This window comes from Dipodomys spectabilis, unplaced genomic scaffold, assembly GCF_019054845.1.
Source record: "Dipodomys spectabilis isolate Male_0828 unplaced genomic scaffold, ASM1905484v1 ptg000309l, whole genome shotgun sequence".
Classification (NCBI taxonomy): Eukaryota; Metazoa; Chordata; class Mammalia; order Rodentia; family Heteromyidae; genus Dipodomys; species Dipodomys spectabilis.
Genome location: NW_024870986.1, coordinates 3833867 through 3853390, shown reverse-complemented (window position 1 = coordinate 3853390; position 19524 = coordinate 3833867). Strand labels below are relative to the sequence as shown.

Below are 19524 nucleotides of genomic sequence, written 5' to 3'. Positions count from 1 at the left end.
CAAGGTTACTCTACCTCTGGAGTCCCAGCTCCCTTTATGGCTTTTTGGTTGTTAATTGGAGAGAAGAGTCACAGATTTTCTCACTCCTGCTGTCTTTGAACTGTGATCATCAGCCTCCTGAGTAGCTAGGATTATAGACCTGAGTCCCCAGTGTCCAGCTACTAACGTGTTGGTTTCATGCTTCCCTGGTTGTGTTACAATTTTCCTCAACTCTTGGCACTAATACTACATATTGCCTGGCTCAAATCTGAATTGGTGGAACATGCTTTTATTTTGAGGAAGGCAGGAATAGGAAACTATAGGCCATATGGACATATAAGCTAAACAAATCATTTGGAACATGACATAAAGACAAGTAAATTTATTGCCAGTTGACTGTGTCCTGTTTTACTGTTAATTTTGCATGGCCTGTGAATGATGTTAGACACATCCAAATGTCCATTGGCAGAAAAAAGGTTTCTCATCCTTTTCTAAAAACAAAACAAAAAGCCACCAAAAAATATTACGTATGAGTCCAGCAATTTCCTTGAATTACAGACCAATCTGCCCCTATTTTATGAAAAAATGTCCTTTATTCAAGTGCTGCTACTTTTTCTAACTACAAATATAATGAAAGCTTTAGTAGTCTGTAGAATTGTATACCACAGCTGTCATTTTAGTTTACAAGAAATTCAGACTTTAAAATGTTTATTTATTTTTTTGACAGTTATGGGGCTTGGACTCAGGGCCTGGACACTGTCCCTGAGACTCTGTGCTCAAGTTAGTTAACATTCTACCAATTGAGCCACAGAGTCACTTCTGTTTTATGAGTTGTTGATTGGAGATAAGAGTCTTATGGGGACTTTTCTTCCTGGGCTGGCTTTGAACTGCGATCCTCAGATCTCAGCCTCATGACTAACTGGGATTACAGCCATGAGAGACTGGCACCTGGCTTTAAATACTCATTTTTAAAATGAATTGCTTGGTGCCTCTGGCTCACATATATAATCCTAGCTATAGTTAGGTTTACAGTTATGAGAAACAAACACTAGTTAAGTGTTGTTCATGATGGTTTGTATTGCCATGTTTTAATATTGTTTGTTTCTTATACTACAATGCTCTTATTTTTATTTTCACCTAGGAGGGGGTGATAAGTGCTAGTCAGTGTTGAACTTTCTTTGGATGAGATGGAGCCATGTGGATGATATTTCCTAGAATGGCATGGAATTGAAATCTTCCTGCTCTCAGCTCCCCATGGGCCTAGGATGATAGAAGTATTCCATCACACATAGCCAGGGGTTGGGGAGTATTGCAGGTAACCCTACACTGGTCTGGAACTGATGTCCCAAATACCTAGCTTTACAGGCAAAACCATCTTATATTCCATTTCACTTTGAATAGCTTATGTATATACTTAGAGAGTACAATGATAACATACTACATGTTAAGTATATAAAATAGCCAATATAATTAGCAGGTTTATCTCCCTAAACATTCAAGCTCATTTATTTTGGTAACCTCCTGACTCTGTTAACTATTTTGGAATATACCATAAACACGAATACACTGACAATGTGCAAAATATTGGAAGTTGACAGAGATAGAAACAAGTTAGATTGATGTTAGGAAAACGATCCCTTAAATATGTATTTTAATGTTCTTTTTTCTTTCATGCATGTGTTTCTAACGCATTTATAAGATTATTTCTTTGTTGCTTTGTATGTCCCTCCCCCACAGTGTAACCCCCGCTTTCACTATATTTGATGTCAGTATAACTTGTGGAGGAGATGGGGACAAACAAGTCGTTTAAGGATTCAGGTGCACCTGTTGCAACAATGAGAAGTACAAAATGTCATGTCAAAAACGAGCTTTACAATGTCGGGGTGGGGGGGAGGGGGGGAAGGATTGGGTGGGGGGGAGGGGGGAGGCTGGGAAGGGAGGTGAAGGGTAAACAAAGGAGGAGGCTGCAATGCTTGGTAAGAAATGTATGCATTATCCTGCCCATGTAATTGTAACAACTCTGTACAGTATGTTCTCAAATAAAATAAAATAAAATTAATTAAAAAAAGAAACAAGTTAGATTATGTATAGTAAATATATATTTATCTATTGCTCCTCTGAAGAATATTATCATATATTCACCATGACAATACCACCATATATTCACCATGACAATAATTTTCCTGCAGTGTAGAATTTCCCATTTCATAATCTGCCATCTTCATTTTTTACATCTTTTTATGTTATAAGTATGAATGTTTTCCTGTTTATTATAATGTTTTGAAATTATTATATGATGGAATTAAAAATTTGTAGAGTCTACTGAAATTATCTCATTTTGTTTGGATTTGTGATGCTAAATCAATAAGACCATGGTTTCCTGAAATTTATGCTAACAGACTATATCATCAAATTATATTCTAATTACATCTTATTATTGTATTTTTATATAGGGTTCTACTGTTGCTGTTTTATGATATAGAAAGTTGTGAAGCTAGACTGAAACTTGCAACCCTACTGCCTCCAGTAACAATGTTTTATCACCAGGTTATGGAGGCTGATAAGTATAACTCTAACTAATCAGGAGTTTGAGACCTGAGATTTAGTTCAGACAGCCTGAGCATGAAATTTTATGAGTCTCTTCTCTCCAGTTCAGTAGAGAAAGCTTGCAGTGGAACTGTGGCATAATTGGTAGATCACTACTGTCACCAGAAAAATACTCGGGCTTGTCATATAGCCCCTGAATTCAAGACCTAAAACACAGATATGCACAACACACCCTCACACACATACACACACACTCCAACACACATGTACACACACATTCTCTGGCAATGTTGTATCTTAAATTCTTATCCAGAGATTGGGCAATAGGCCACTAATATGTGAAGGTTTTTTTACTGATTATTTTGAAGGAGGAGGATAGTTCATGGGACAAAGATGACAAGATTAGGAAACAAAAAACTAACAAAGTCCTAGGATGTAGATGTCAAAAATAGATACAAGAAGTACATGGCAGCCTGAGAGGGCCCAGAGAGGAAAAATGATTTCTGTAGGATGAGAGGAATAGTGACAAATAAGGCATGGATCTGACCTAGGAAGTGTTCCTTGAGGTTGAGAGCATACTGATTCCCAGGCTTAGCTGAGGATATTGGGATTTGACAATGTTCACATATGTATAGAGTGATGTGGGAGGGGAGATTTCAGTCTCCAGTATGTCTTTGGGATGGTCTTATGTGAGCAAGAAGCTTAGATCATTGGGCTCTGAGAGATGACACTCTCTACCTCATAATGGAATAGAATATGGAACTCTGAGAGCCAGGCAACTGTAACTGACAGTCAGCTCAAGCCAGCTCAAGTGGCCTGTAGCTCAGGAACAAGAAAGATGTTCCTGTGTTGTTTGCAAAGTTCAAGAGCCTCAGATCTCAGGCATGAGAGGTGTTAGTGCTTCACTCAATGCTGTAGACATTGGATCAGTGCCGAAACACGAATCCATATTCTCAGGCCTTTTTTAAATTTTTATTATAAAGATACTATACAGAGGGTTACAGTTACATGAGCAAGGTAATGAGTACACATCCTATTAAGCATTGTTACCCCCTCCATTGTTTTCCCCCTACCATCCCTTCCCTCCCTACCTTCCCTGAGGTTCTTTTTTTTTTCTTTAATAGTGATTAAGTGATAACATAATTTCCCAAATTTCACAGTATTGTGGAATAAGGATGCACATTTAAAGTCACAAGCTCATTCTAATTTTCCTGGAGCAAATTGTCTATCACAGTCTATAACATATAATGGTGTACCCATATACACCATACATGTGATCAGCAGTATGGGATAATTAGTAGTGTTTCGACCAGATGAGTGGGAGTTCTTTGTTTCTTAAGTCCTAGGATGTAGATGTCAAAAATAGATGCAAGAAGTACATGGCAGCCTGAGAGGGCCCAGAGAGGAAAAATGATTTCTGTAGGATGAGAGGAATAGTGACAAATAAGGCATGGATCTGACATAGGAAGTGTTCCTTGAGGTTGAGAGCATACTGATTCCCAGGCCTAGCTGAGGATATTGGGATTTGACAATGTTCACATATGTATAGAGTGATGTGGGAGGGGAGATTTCAGCTCACACTAATACTCCTCCAACTCTTCAATGAAAGTGAAAGAGAAAGTTCACTACCGAACACATTCTATGAAGCCATCATAACCCTCATCCCAAAACGAGGCAGGGACTCATCAAAGAAAGAGAACTATAGACCCATTTCTTTGATGAACATTGATGCAAAACTTCTCAACAAAATTTTGGACAACAGACTTCAACAATTCACCCAAAAAATCATACACCATGATCAAACAGGATTCATTTCAGGGATGCAAAGTTTGTTCAATATACGCAAATCAATTAATATTATTCATCACATCAACAGGAGCAAGAATAAGAACCACATGGTTATCTCAATAGATGCAGAAAAATCATTCGACAAGATCCAACACCCCTTTATGATGAAGGATTTGGAAAAATTAGGAATGCATGGAACATTCCTCAATACAATAAAGGCTGTATATGACAAACCTACAGCCAGCATTATACTTAATGCTGAAAAACTAAAGCCATTTCCTCTTAACTCAGGAACAGGACAAGGATGTCCACTCTCTCCAATTCTCTTCAATGTAGTATTAGAATGCCTAGTTACAGCAATAAGACAAGATGCAGACATAAAGTGGATCCAAATAGGGAAAGAAGAAATAAAACTCTCTCTCTTAGCAGACGACATGATCTTGTATTTAAAGAATCCCAAAGACACCACTCCCAAATTACTCAAGCTGATTCAAAACTTTGGCAAAGTAGCAGGGTATAAAAGTAACCCCCCAAAATCAATGGCTTTTCTGTATGCCAACAATGAGAAAAGTGTGGCTGAATTTAGGAAAGGAACTCCATTTGTAATAGTCCCACCAAAAATAAAATACCTAGGAATTAACTTATCCAAAGGAGTGAAGGACCTCTATGATGAAAACTTTAAAAAGGAAATCAACACAGAACTTAAAAAATGCAAAAATCTCCCATGCTCCTGGATTTGAAAGATTAACATCGTGAAAATGGCAATTCTTCCCAAGGCTATCTACAAATTCAGTGCGATACCTATCAAAATTCCAACCTCATTCTTCAAGGAAATAGAAGAGGAAATCCAAAAATTCATATGGAACAATAAAAGCCCCCGAATAGCAAAAACGCTCCCCAACAGAAAGAACATTGCTGGAGGAATATCAATACCAAATTTCAAACTCTACTATAAAGCCATAGTAATCAAAACAGCTTGGAATTGGCATAAGTACAGACCTCAAGACCAATGGAATAGAATTGAAAACCCAGAAATGAACCTACAGACGTACAGCCATCAAAATTTCGATAAGGGAGCTAAAACAATAATATGGAACAAAGACAGCCTTTTCGTTAAATGGTGCTGGAAAAATTGTTTAACTACTTGTAGAAAACTAAAGCTAAACCGTTATACATCACCCTGCACCAGAATCAACTCCAAATGGATCAAAGACCTCGAAGTCAAACCAGACACTCTGAAAACATTAGTGGATGGAATAGGACAAACCCTAGGTCTCCTTGGCTCAGGCCGAAATTTTCTGAATAGAGACCAGGAAACACAACTAATCAAAGAAAGGTTGGACAAATAGGATTGCATAAAGTTGCAGAGCTTCTGCATTGCAAAGGACATAGCTAGCAAGATCAATAGAAAGCCCACGGATTGGGAGAAGATCTTCACTAGCCATACAACAGACAAGAATCTCATATCTAAAATATACTTGGAACTCAAAAAATTAAATCCCCCAACAACAAATCCTCAAAGAAAAAACTGCCCAATAAATAAGTGGACAAAAGACTTAAAGAGAAACTTCTGTGAAGAAGAAAGAAGGATGGCCAATAGACACATGAAGAAATGCTCCACATCCCTAGCCATAAAAGAAATGCAAATCAAAACAACATTGAGATACCACCTCACTCCAGTTAGAATGGCAAAAATCAAGAACTCTAACATCAAGAGATTTTGTAGGGGAGGTGGACAGAAGGGAACCTTACTTCACTGATGGTGGGAATGTAAACTTGTTCAACCACTTTGGAAAGCAATATGGAGGTTCCTCAAAAGACTTCACATAGAGCTCCCCTATGACCCAGCAATCCCACTTTTGGGCATTTACCCAAATGTTTACAAACAAGACCACACTAAAGCTACCAGCACAACTATCTTTATTGCAGCATTATTTACCATAGCTAAGATCTGGAACCAACCCAGATGCCCCTCAGTAGATGAATGGATCAAGAAAATGTGGTATATATACACAATGGAATTCTACACCTCCATCAGAAAAAATGACATTGCCCCATTTGTTAGGAAATGGAAAAACTTGGAAAAAAATATATTAAGTGAAGTAAGCCAGGTCCAAAGAAACATAGGCCTCATGGTTTCCCTTATTTGCAATATCTAGTATATGTATGAGTCAAGTGGAAAAGGTCAGATAATGTGATGTTAGGAAAATGAACCCTTAGATATGTATTTTAATGTTTTTTTTCTTTCATGCATGTGTTTCTAACGCATTTATAATATTATTTCTTTGTTGCTTTGTATGTCCCTCCTCCACAGTATAACCCCTGCTTTCACTATATTTGATGTCAGTATAACTTGTGGAGGAGATGGGGAAAAAAAAGTAGTTTAAGGATACAGGTGGACCTGTTGCAACAATGAGAAGTACAAGTTGTCATGTCCAAAACGAGCTTTACAACGCCGGTGCAGGGGGGGGGGGGTCGAAAATGATTGGTATTGGGGGGAGGAAGGCTGGGAAGGGATGAGAAGGGTAAACAAAGGAGGAGGTTGCAATGCTTGGTAAGAAATGTACGCATTATCCTTCCCATGTAATTGTAACCCCTCTGTAAAGTATGTTCACAAATAAAATTAAAAAAAGTATAACCAATTTATGAGGTCAAATACGTATTTTGTACTGACAATCATCTTACAGCAATAACTTACTAACTAATTATGTCGGTATCTTCTTACCTAACATACAATAAGAGCTGAAAGCAGTCTCTTTTTCTAAATTAATATTGTAAATGCTTTGATTATGATGACTTTATTATTAGACAAATAATATGTACAGAAAGGTGGTTCCACTGAAATGACATGACAGACTCTGATAAATAAAACATTTCAACACAGTTAGCTTTTTTCAGCCTCACCCTGTCCACATTGGCAAACAACATTTCAACAGCACTTGCACACATATACACATACACACATGTTCGCACATGTACACACACATATGCATGCATGCTAAATTCAGGGTATATTGTACAAAAAATCCAAATAAAATATTAGTGATTAGGACAAATGATAATATGCCTTATTACAAAATAATACATAAACCATTACCACGCATGTTACATTTTACCTGCCTTTCCACATGTGACCACTTAATTTATTTTTAATTAATTAATTACCCTATTAATTAATTCATTTGTTTGGTGCTAATCCTAGTGCTTGAACTCAGGGCCTAGCTTTGTCCCAGAATTTATTTTTTGTTTCAGTTTTCTCAGGGCTAGGATTTTACTGCTTGTACCACAGCTCCATTTCTGGCTTTTGATTGTTACTTTCAAATCAGAATCTAATGGACTTTTTTTTTCTTGGTCTGCTTTCAAACCACAATCCTCAGATTTCATCTTTCTTATTAACTAGTACTAAAGACATAAGCCATTGGTATGGCTTCTACTTTTTCCTCTATAGTTATCTAATGCCCATACTTATATAGTAATTTTAAAATGAGAGTATAGAAGCAAGATGTACAGTGATGATACTGTCCAGTCAGAAATTCAAGTTAGTAATGTAAATTTATTATTAAAACCATACACAAACAATACCATGATATAGTGTAAGAGAACTCACTATTGAACATACGAGCCTTAAGAGTTTTCTAATAGATCTATTATTTATTGGTACCCAACATTAGAAAAATGTATGAGGCATTGGTAAAACAGAAGTCCTTTGCATGACTACATACCTTCTTTGCTTTTTTAAAGACACTTGCTTTCATCTAAAATGTAGGCCTGACTATTGTCTTCATGTGATTTTGATGATTGAAAATGCTTAGTGAGAAAGTCAAAACGTATTAGTAGTCCTTAACTATCAATTCTCATTTTCTTCTTGGAGAATATTATGATCAAATCAATAGTTCAGAATCAGCAAGCAATACTTCACAATCATGCTTCCAGTGCAAGTGGATCACCAGTAAGAAATCCTCAATACCAATTTCCACAAAGTTTTGTCACAGATACAATCTCCCTGCTTTCTCTAGCTGCTTTACTACCTTCTTATTCCTTCATTGTACAGGAAAAGTATGATTCAACTGATTTCAGTCAGATCTGTTACTAGAATTATCAAGGATTTAGTTTATTGTGTGTAATTTTGTCAAAGTTATATCTCTTTACATAGGCTACTAAAAATGTATTTACTAATTTCAAGTAAATACATAAATTCTATTTCCATCTCTTTTAAAAATCAATTTTTGTTTGCTCTATAAATTGATCAGAGGCATGGATTTTGTGGCTAGCTAGGTCATTATACATCTGTCTCTCTCTTTCTCTCTCCCTTTCTTGGTTCTGATAGATAATATGATTGCTCCATAATTATCCTAATTTATTTTGCTTTTATATTTTTGGTTGCATCATTTCACTTTTTGCTCTGCCATTTCCCATATCATTTATATAAAAGGCATTATTTCCTATTTTCTCATTCCTAGAATAAGCTGCACATGAAGACATCACAGGTCCTCATTTTCAGTGTGTACATTTGAATATGGAGGAACATCTTTCCGCTGCTCTCCATCAATTCCCTACTCTCCAGTTAGAATAATTTCGAATAGTAAAATTGGAAAAAGAGAAAATAAATCATGATGAATAAACAATTGCAGAAAATTCACCGGATATTTCTGACCAGTTCAACCAATGTGAAATATTAGGGAAATACATGGACACCTCATTCCCACTGGCACTCAAAGTCTCTGGTTAGGCAATTCTTAGGAATATGGGGAACAAGATGAAAAAGTAAGGAATGGTATCAATTGCAAGAAATAAAATTGGAGAAGGATCCAAGCAATTTTCTTCATTGGGCTGCCGAAAATATTCAGCTTATTACATTGCGGAGACTTCTTTCCCAAAAGGCCACTCATGTGAATAGTAGGGATGATGATGAGTATACCCCTCTTCGAGAAGCCTACAGTGGAAACTTAGACATTATCAGTGAGTTGATGTCTCAAGCGGCACATGCAATAACTGTAGATGACTGATCACCCCTGCACAGTGCATATACATGGAATAATACCAGAGTGACTTCTTTCTTACTTCATCATGATACAGATACCAATGCCCAGACTAAAGGACTCATTTTTTTAAAAAAATTTTTTTGATTTGGTAGTGGGACCTGAACTCTGGGCCTGGACACTGTCCCTCAGCTCTTCAGCTCAAGGCTAGCGCTCTACCACTTGAGCCACAGCACCACTTCTGGCTTTTTTTCCTGCTTATATGGTGCTGAGGAATCAAACCTAGGGCCTCATGCATGCAAGCTAAGTGCTCTACCACTGAGCCATATTCCCAGCCCAAATATTTTTGTTTGTTTGTTTTTTGTTGTTGTTGTGGTTTTTTTTGGTCGGTTATGGGGCTGGAGCTCTGGGCTTGGGTGCTGTCGCTGTGCTCTTCACCTCAAGGCGAGCGCTCTACTGCTTGAGCCACAGCGCCACTTCCCCAAACTAAAGAATTTTTGACACCTTTACATCTTGTTGCTGAGAATTGAGATAGCAAAGATACGCTGGATCACCTTCTGTTGAACCATTATATAAAACCAGGCCGGAAGAACAACATAGAAGATACTGTATTTGATATTGCCAAAAGGATAAGTATGTATCACTACCTCTATGAAGTTGTGATAGGCTATATAAATTATTCACTGAAGTCCTAATGGTCGGGTTAAGTTTCTTAAATTTCAAAAATGCAAGTCCATCTTTTGTGTCCCTACAAAATATTTTCACAATCCAAATAAGAGCAATATATATATTTTTTGGTCAGTCATGGGGCTTGAAATCTGGGCCTGGGAGCTATCCCTGTGCTCTTCAGCTCAAGGTTAGCGCTCTACCACTTGAGACACAGCTCCACTTCCAGTTTTCTAGTGGTTTATTTGAGATAAGTGTACCACAGACTTTCCTTCCCAGGCTGGCTTTGAACCATGATCCTCAGATCTCAGCCTCCTGTGTAGCTAGGATTATAGGCATGAGCCACCAATGCCTGGCAGCACCAATATTTTACTGTAAAAATTCATATATTCCGTGGAATTCTTCCAAGTGAATGGCCTGCCTTGGTTGTCAAAATGTATTCAATATTTTTTGTATATATGTATAATAATTTCTTCAGAGTTTGTGATTTTTTTAATCAGAAATAATTTTAATTTATCTGTTGAAATGAGTAGTACAGAAACTAAAATATTTCTTGTGCTTGTCTGAAAAAGTATATTTTAAAATATTCTATATTCTATGTTTGCAAAATGTTCATAATTTATTTTATTTTCTCCTAGATATACTTTGAATTCTACATTATTTTATAATATATATGTTCATTAATGTGTCCTTTCCGATTGCATTCCATATAGAAACAGTTTGCTTCCTTTTTTTCTAGGACTTAATATTATTTTTTTAAATTTAATTTTATTTTTATTTGGGATAAAATGACAATGTTGTCTAATTTGAGAATATTTGTAAAGTTTATGCTATGTAAACGCCTTTCTGAGGAGAAGATTTAATACACTGATATCAAACTAAATTATATGAATTACGTGTATTGTTACACTTGTAATTGTGTAATCAACTTTTTAATAACTGTTTTTTATTTCTTGAATCTGAAGAATGAAAAATATGGAATACTTCTCAAATTTTCATATTATCCTTGTGCAAGTGCCATGTTAATCTCTGTATTTTAATTTGAGTATACGTGCTGCTAAAGCGTGTAGTATCCTCTAAATTTAAGTAGTTAATCATGCAATCTTTATACAGGTTTATATCTATGGGTGCCTACTTGTAACAAGGAAACTTTATTGTTCCTTACATTGCTATCGATCTTATTTCCCTAAAATTCTGTGAATAGTGGAAAATTTATATTTATCAGTTGATTGCTCACATTTGCAAAATTTTTTTTCAATGACTATCTTAAGTCTTTTTATTTGGAATTTGATCATACTCTCAATTATTTATAGATAGGTCCAAAGGTGATGGCTTTTTCAAGTACTTATTTATTCAACTGAATTAGCTTTGCGGACCTAATGGATTCAAAGTAAGCGTTGCTTAAGAGCTACTTCTAAACTTCTTCAGCTGACATTTTCCCAAATGAGGTGTTACAGGAACAAATGTCTACCTGAGCCTTTACACTTCTTCCATGTGGCGAACAGCCCAACCAGAATATCTTACCCTGACACCATAGATTGTCTTACTAGAAGAAAACTAATCTTGGTTACAAGGGATCATAGAGAGATGAACAGTTCAAACAGAACTGTTCAGACTAGAAGGTATTTTATCAAAATATAATTGTTTATTATACCTTCCATTTCAAAAGTAGCTAACGCCAAGAAGGTGAAAAAATTGTTCGTATGCATGATTACTTAATGTCCTGGACTGTCTACCATCCAACCATGCAGGAACTTACACTACTGCCTTTTTATCACCCAATATTTTCATAGTTGCAGGAGAAGTGCATATGTTTCTCTTCATTATTAGGCATTAAATTGATAATGTTTTAATCACAGTGTTTCTTATTGCCTCCATGCTGTAAATCTACAAATGGTAAATCTTTAGGTCTAACTCTATCAGACACTGAAGTAGAGATAATGGAGTAATACTTTAAAATAGAGTTGCCTTTAATACAGTAACTACAACAGAACAATACAAAACGTGTGCTTTTTAATTATATTATATATAGTTATATATTTTATATTGATATGTGCTGATTTTATATTTCACACATTGAAACTTACTAGAATTAGTTGATAGTTTGACAAATAAATTGATATTTATTTATTCCAATAAATAGAATTGGAATATAAATAATTAGGTTTAAAATATATATTAGACTATATAAGTATCAATGCAATGTTTTTAGTATAAACTTATGATACATTCTAACTGTTCTTGGTCTTCTGAATCCACATGGTTAAAAAAAAACAATGTTTTCCTCTAATCAATAATGGATTTTACTCTGCTGCTGTTTATTGTTTTAATTCGCTTGTCCCAAACTGTTTTTCTCCATATTTCTAAAGCATTCCTACTGATTATGCCCAAATTTTGCTAAGATGTCTAAAAAATATTATTCTTCTGCAATACCCATGCATCCTAGGAACCCAGGTCCGAGTTACCTGAATCATCAGATAACAGGGGCAAAACTTCTCACCAAAGCCCATGCAACATATCAACACAAAGTAATTGAAGACCCATCTCAATTTCGCATTTCCTATATTTCAGGGCCCCAATTCCTTGAGATGCAGGAATTAGAAGTAAGCAATTGTGAAATACAAGGCTACTTAAAATGAAGGATGAGATCGCAAAATTTGAGAGAAAGTACTGTAATTTAAACATTCAACTTACAGATAACCAGCCCATATGAGTGAACAAGTTCACAAAGTGTCATAAGGTTATTTTTAATACCCCTCACCTATTATTAACGAAAGATTTTATTCCAACATAAGTGGGCCAAAAAATAGTTTCTGGGAGGATAGATCAATAATTGGTCTACCAAAGCCCCGAAATCTTGACTTAGAGCTCAAATGTAATTCAGAAAAACATTTGAAGCACTAAAGAGTGCTTCAAACACTGGGAATTCAGTACAACATGGTTCTGTGGTATAAAAATGTCACTCTCAAACCAATGATAATCTATATTTAATCTCCTGAAAGTGTATTCCTTTTCAAATAAACATTTTGAAATCACATTCGCCAAAATAACATTTGACAAGTTGATGATACTTAGTGACATTACAAGTTTTTCAAGTATAGGGAGCAAGTTACAATAGAGTTGAATTATTTACACAGCACTAATGCCAAACATGTTCAACCATTCATTAAAGTGTAGAAATAATACCACCCACAATTTGTGTTTTTCAGTAAGAGACTTCCAGAAGTATGTTAAATAGATCAGCCTCCTAAATTTCAAACCCAAACGTTACCTAATAAATTTCATCATTTATTAAGGTACATTTTTAAAAAATCACAAATAGTTGCCTTATCATATGTTATTTTATGTTTTCCCTCTGTCTAACATAGTAAGAAATATGACTTTAAGTCTTTAATATGGGTACTCATCAGAGATATGACAAACATAATATCTGTCTTCTATTTCTATCATATTCCTCTCTAGGAATAAAGTCAATTTTCTTCTTTTTCCAAAACTTATAGGTAGTAGAAAATATTATTCCATGTAAAATAAAAGAATCACACCATTTACAAAGCCATTTATAAAAATTCATTGTTAGGAATACATTCTAAGCTATTTTTTAATTTTCTTTTTGACAAAAGATTAATCTTCCAAATGGGTGAGAATAAAATCATGTTTAGGTGCTTCACGTCTCCAGTCTTGCAAATTGTTGCTGCAGATGAATGAATTATGGAAATATAAGCTGACATCAGTTCAAGAATATGCAGGATTGAGACTCCATGGAATGTATATAAACCTTTCAAAGTATTAATAGATAGTTTAACAGAATGACTATCAGGAAGTTGAAACCAGAGAGGAATTATAGTAAAGACATAGAATGAATGAAAAATGAACAAGGGGTAAGTACAGCTAGAATACTCAATGTACACATATCATGAAGGGAGTGGTAAATTGGAAATAAATCTTGGAGAAAGGATTGTTTGAGAATGATGGAAGGAGTGACTCTGATCTAGGAGCATTGGACAATTAGATGGATATATTTAATTGTAACACAATTGCACAACCTTTTAAAATTCAGTTAAAAACACAAGAAACAAAAACACACAAAAATCACAACCAAACAGCAATCTCTAGAGAGTATGAATATGACCTCTCAAAATTTGAATCAGTTAATGAAGGGCATTCTTGGGAAAAGCAAACAAAGCTGTTCAAAGAGGAAGTTTGGGGTAGGGGAGAATTTTGAACAGAATTAAATAGATTGTCTAAGGTTATAAATCACCTACATCTGCTCTAAACAGTATCTTACTTCTATGAGTTTTTTGTCTGAACTGGATAATCCAGTCCTGAGAAACACTTGGTAGCTTGTGAGGTAGAATGGAAGAAACAAGATCAAGAACCCATTACTCCACTGGAGAGAAAACAATCCTCTATATTTTCTCTAATCTCTCTTCACTACTCTTTCTTCAAACATTTAAGTCAATTGATTTTGAATTATATTTTTCCTTTTTCCTCTGGCAAAGTAATTGGTCAAAATAATTTCATTAAATATTATTTGCCATTTTCTTCTTTCATGCTGTTTAATTGGCCAAGTGAGTCCATTAAACTACCCTCTTGCATTTGGTTGCCATGAAACAACATCTATGTTAATGAGGAGAAATCTAATGCTAAACTTTGTCTCCAGAAAACAGTCCAAGAGGCTCTAATGACAAATATTTGGCTGCATTTTTTTTCTTTTACCTTGAAAGACTTCTTCTGGCTAAAGTGCCCACAATAAAAAGTACTACAATCAAAATTGTTTAACCTCAAAGATATATTTTGCTAACAAGATGCTTAGAAGAAACAAAAAAATACTGCACTTTTATCTTCTCTCTTAAGATTCTCCTTAGATACCATATCAGAAACAGTGAAGTTATTCTATGCAAAATTATTTCAATAGATTATTTTTCTCTTGGTCTTGCATTAGTTCACCAAGATGTATGGAGGAGAATAGAGTTAAATCACCCATACCTTGGAAGAAAGTGTGTGTTACAAAAGGACAATGCTTCTATGTCCTACTTCTATGTCCTTCTCTTAGCTCTTGCCGAGTTCCAATTAATCACAGCTTCTTGGCTTCAAGTCTAGTGAAGCTGAAGAGCCATACAGGCTCCACCACTGCTACATCTTCATTATTTCTCTTTTAAAACTCTTTAAGTTGCCTCATTTGGATGTGGAATTTATTTTCATGTCTTCATTCAATCAGTTCTGCATTATAGTGAGACAAATGTGCTCTGTAAAATCACTTTAGGGAGTAAAAATACTAACACAATTTACATCAAAAAGTTTTGGCCTCCCTTCACTGCAGAAGACAATACGCTTAGCTAAGGCTTCTAAGAAAACTTTTTATTAACTTTTCCATTTGCTCAATTCTTTTCTGAACTTTTAGGCATATGTAATAAAAGAAGTCTTCATTATCTCATATTAATAAGAATATTGTTTTTGTGAGCCACTTGGAAATGTGAAATCATTGGTTTGAAGTATCCAATCCGATTTTTTTCTGTGTTTCACTGCTTCACGTCCAAAGACATTGTGGAAAGTGTTACAAACAGAAAGGTGTAATCCCAACACCTTCTTTCATTGTGGAGGTCACTTAGTCCCTAAATATTTTGACTCAAATTATCTTTTTCAGAGAATTAATGTTTGATAATTAAAGGTAAATTCACAAATTTTGATGCCTTATTTTTTTAAGAACTTTTAATTTAAATTCCAATACAACCTTGTTTCAAACACTGAGAATATAGTTCCTGGGTAAGGACAATTCTCAAGGGAACCTACAGGATTTACAGCAAGGTTTCTGAGGTCTGATTGTTTAGTGTGAAAAAGAGCCATCTTCATCCACATTGCTCCCTCTCTACTAAGTCTCCTTGGATTTCTTTGCATGAAAGCCTATTCTTCCAGGCAATTAAAAATTTTTTTAATAGGCTAAGTTGTTAAAAATTTTGAACAATTAAATTTTACCTGTCATAACTTTAAAACTCTTTGAAATCCTTTATCAGAACCGAGAATTCACCAAACCTAATTCCACCTTTACCATCAAAAGGTTAACATGCTGTTTTCAGAATGTTATCAATGCAGCTATTATTTTCCAGTGGCTTTGTTATGCGTATATATAACCATATTAGCTGATGCTAAGCAAAATGAATTCCAAGATATGTAACCAGATTTTTTTTCATTTATGGTTGTTGTTTTTGATGAACTATGTGATTTTTGTTTTCTTTGGGTTTTTCCCCTATGGTTTATCCCTGCTGTATTTCATTTTGTATTGTGTATACATTTACCTTGATTAGCGAAGGGTAAAGGAAAAACATAATGGTGAGACAAAGGACCAAAGGCAAACCAATGCAATAACAATACTCACAAGACATTATGTTGGAAATTTACATTACAACTTGTGAGGGGTAAAGGGGTGAAGGAAAACTGTAAGAAAAATGAGGGAGAGTTATCAAGTTTGAAAAGTTATGATTTGATACCTTACAATTACTGTAACCCCACTGTATATCATTTTTATAATAAAATTGAAAAAATAAGCTGCATAAAATATAATTTCACTGTATCGGCCCAGTAAATAATATTCTTTTTTTTTTTTTTTTTAATTCCTTTTTTTTTTTTTTTTTTTAAATTTTATTTTATTTTATTTGAGAACATACTGTACAGAGGGGTTACAATTACATGGGCAGGATAATGCATACATTTCTTACCAAGCATTGCATCCTCCTCCTTTGTTTACCCTTCACCTCCCTTCCCAGCCTCCCCCCTCCCTCCCATCCAATCATACCCCCCCTCCCCCCCCCCCACCGACATTGTAAAGCTGGTTTTGACATGACATTTTGTACTTCTCATTGTTGCAACAGGTCCACCTGAATCCTTAAACGACTTGTTTGTCCCCGTCTCCTCCACATGTTATACTGACATCAAATATAGTGAAAGCAGGGGTTACACTGTGGGGGAGGGACATACAAAGCAACAAAGAAATAATCTTATAAATGCATTAGAAACACATGCATGAAAGAAACAAAAACATTAAAATACATATTTGAGGTTTTGTTTTCCTAACATCACATTATCTGACTTTTTCTGCTTGACTCATACCTATACTAGATATTGCAAATAAGGGAAACCATGGGACCTATGTTTCTTTGGGCCTGGCTTACTTCACTTAATATAATTTTTTCCAAGCCTTTCCATTTCCTAACAAATGGGGAAATGTCATTCTTTCTGATGGAGGCATAGAATTCCATTGTGTATATATACCACATCTTCTTGATCCATTCATCTACTGAGGGGCATCTGGGTTGGTTCCATGTCTTAGCTATGGTAAATAATGCTGCAATAAACATAGTTGTGCTGGTAGCTTTAGTGTGGCCTTGTTTGTGATCATTTGGGTAAATGCCCAAAAGTGGGATTGCTGGGTCGTTGGGGAGCTCTATGTGGAGTCTTTTGAGGAACCTCCATACTGCTTTCCAAAGTGGTTGAACAAGTTTACATTCCCACCAACAATGAAGTAAGGTTCCTTTCTGTCCACATCCCCTCCAGCATCTGTTGTTGTTAGAGTTCTTGATTTTTGCTGTTCTAACTGGAGTGAGGTGATATCTCAATGTTGTTTTGATTTGCATTTCTTTTATGGCTAGGGATGTTGAACATTTCTTCATGTGTCTATTGGCCATCCTTCTTTCTTCTTCAGAGAAGCTTCTCTTTAAGTCTTTCGCCCACTTACTTATTGGGCAGTTGTTTCTTTGAGGATTTGTTGTTGGGTGGTTTAATTTTTTGAGTTCCAAGTATATTTTAGATATGAGACCCTTGTCCGTTGTACGGCTAGTAAAGATCTTCTCCCAGTCCGTGGGCTTTCTATTGATCTTGCTAGCTATGTCATTTGCCCTGCAGAAGCTCTGCAACCTTATACAATCCCACTTGTCCAGCCTTTCTTTGATTTGTTGTGTTTCCGGGTCTCTATTCAGAAAATTTCGGCCTGAGCCAAGGAGACCCAGGGTTTCTCCTATTCCATCCTGTAATGTTTTCAGAGTGTCTGCTTTGAGTTCAAGGTCTTTGATCCATTTGGAGTTGATTCTGGTGCAGGTTGATATAATAATATTCTTTATGTAGTAACATTTTAAAAATCAATAATATTTGGCATCTAATTTGAATTAATTACCCCTTCTTTATCAGAGGGTCATCAACTTGAATGTTATCCAAGTAGACAATATTTTCACAATATACTTGCCAAATTTTTCCAAAAAGAATAAATTCAGTACTTTCTTATTCTAAAACAGAAAACAGTTTAATGCTATGGAAACCCATAACTTTTAAAAGTAAGTAAGTTGTTAAGAGGACAGAATATATGTGTTCTTCAAAATTCCTATGATTAATAGCTACTCATTTTTAAATTCTCAACATTCCTAAGAGATTCAAAACAGTACCTGTTTGCATGTTATGTAATTCTGCAATAGATGCAGTTTCCAATGGGGTATTACAGATTGAGAACTAAACAGAAAAATAGGGACATTCTGGTAGAGGATAAAACTGTGAAGCATTTGTAATAATTAATTCTTCAAAAGTAAGCAATTGTTTATGAGTAAGCTATTATAAATATGACCATCAATCCCAAGATGTATGCCATAAAGTCATCCTAGCCCAACAGTTTCCAACTTGTAAGGGACACCTTAAAATTCCTTAATTCACATCATGAATACCTTATCTCTATTTTGAAAAAATACTACACCTCTGCTAATGTGACACACTCCTTGTTCTGAAAAGAGCACAATAAACTGAGCTGCATCATTTTTCCTCCACTGGTATTCTTGAGGTCAGAACACTTGCAAATATTATTTATATTTATACTTTTTTAATTATCATAGATATTCAGTATGCTAAGATAAGAAAATTATGATCCAAAGCCCACCCAGGAAGGAAGGTTTCTTAGAATCTTACCTCCAAAAATCTCCACGAAAGCCAGACTCAAGTGGCCCTGAGATTGAAGTGGTAGGACATGAGCCTTGAGCATAAACAGGCTCAGAGACACTGTCCAAGCCAAGAGTTCAAGCTCTAGGACGAACCAATAAAACAAAAACAAAATTGAAAACAAACCCCAATCCCAGCATTTTTCTCCATGTATACAGAGGCACGTAAATAAGGAAATGGCTTCCTGTGTTACATATATGAAGAAGAAAGAAGATGTCATACAATTACTATCTTCATACCATATTAAACCAAACCCTTAAAAAATTGGTTTTTCTAAATGTATAAATTAATGTCATCCATTTGTTGGCAACTCTGTCTAGATTATTCACATTAACATGGTATACATGAACTGTGCGAATTATCTATTAACTATGTTCTAATTATAACTCTTTTGAAAGAATAACTAGGCAAATAGAATGCCAGAATCATTTGTGATTTTTCACTTAATCCCTCTACTTAAAAAGAATTTTGTAGTATCCTATACAATATGAAATTACAAACAAAACCAAAAAATATATTTTAAATGTAAATTCTAATTTAACAAGGTCTACAAAGTCCTACATTAGACGAACTTTGCTATTTCTCCAGACTTAAG

The 19524-nt window shown here is 35.2% G+C and overlaps 1 pseudogene; it reads right to left on the bottom strand.

Annotated features, from left to right (window-relative positions):
* Window positions 1-10928: 10928 nt before the first annotated feature.
* On the bottom strand, window positions 10929-11025 carry LOC122127746 (annotated as a pseudogene).
* Between the last annotated feature and the right edge of the window lie 8499 nt (window positions 11026-19524).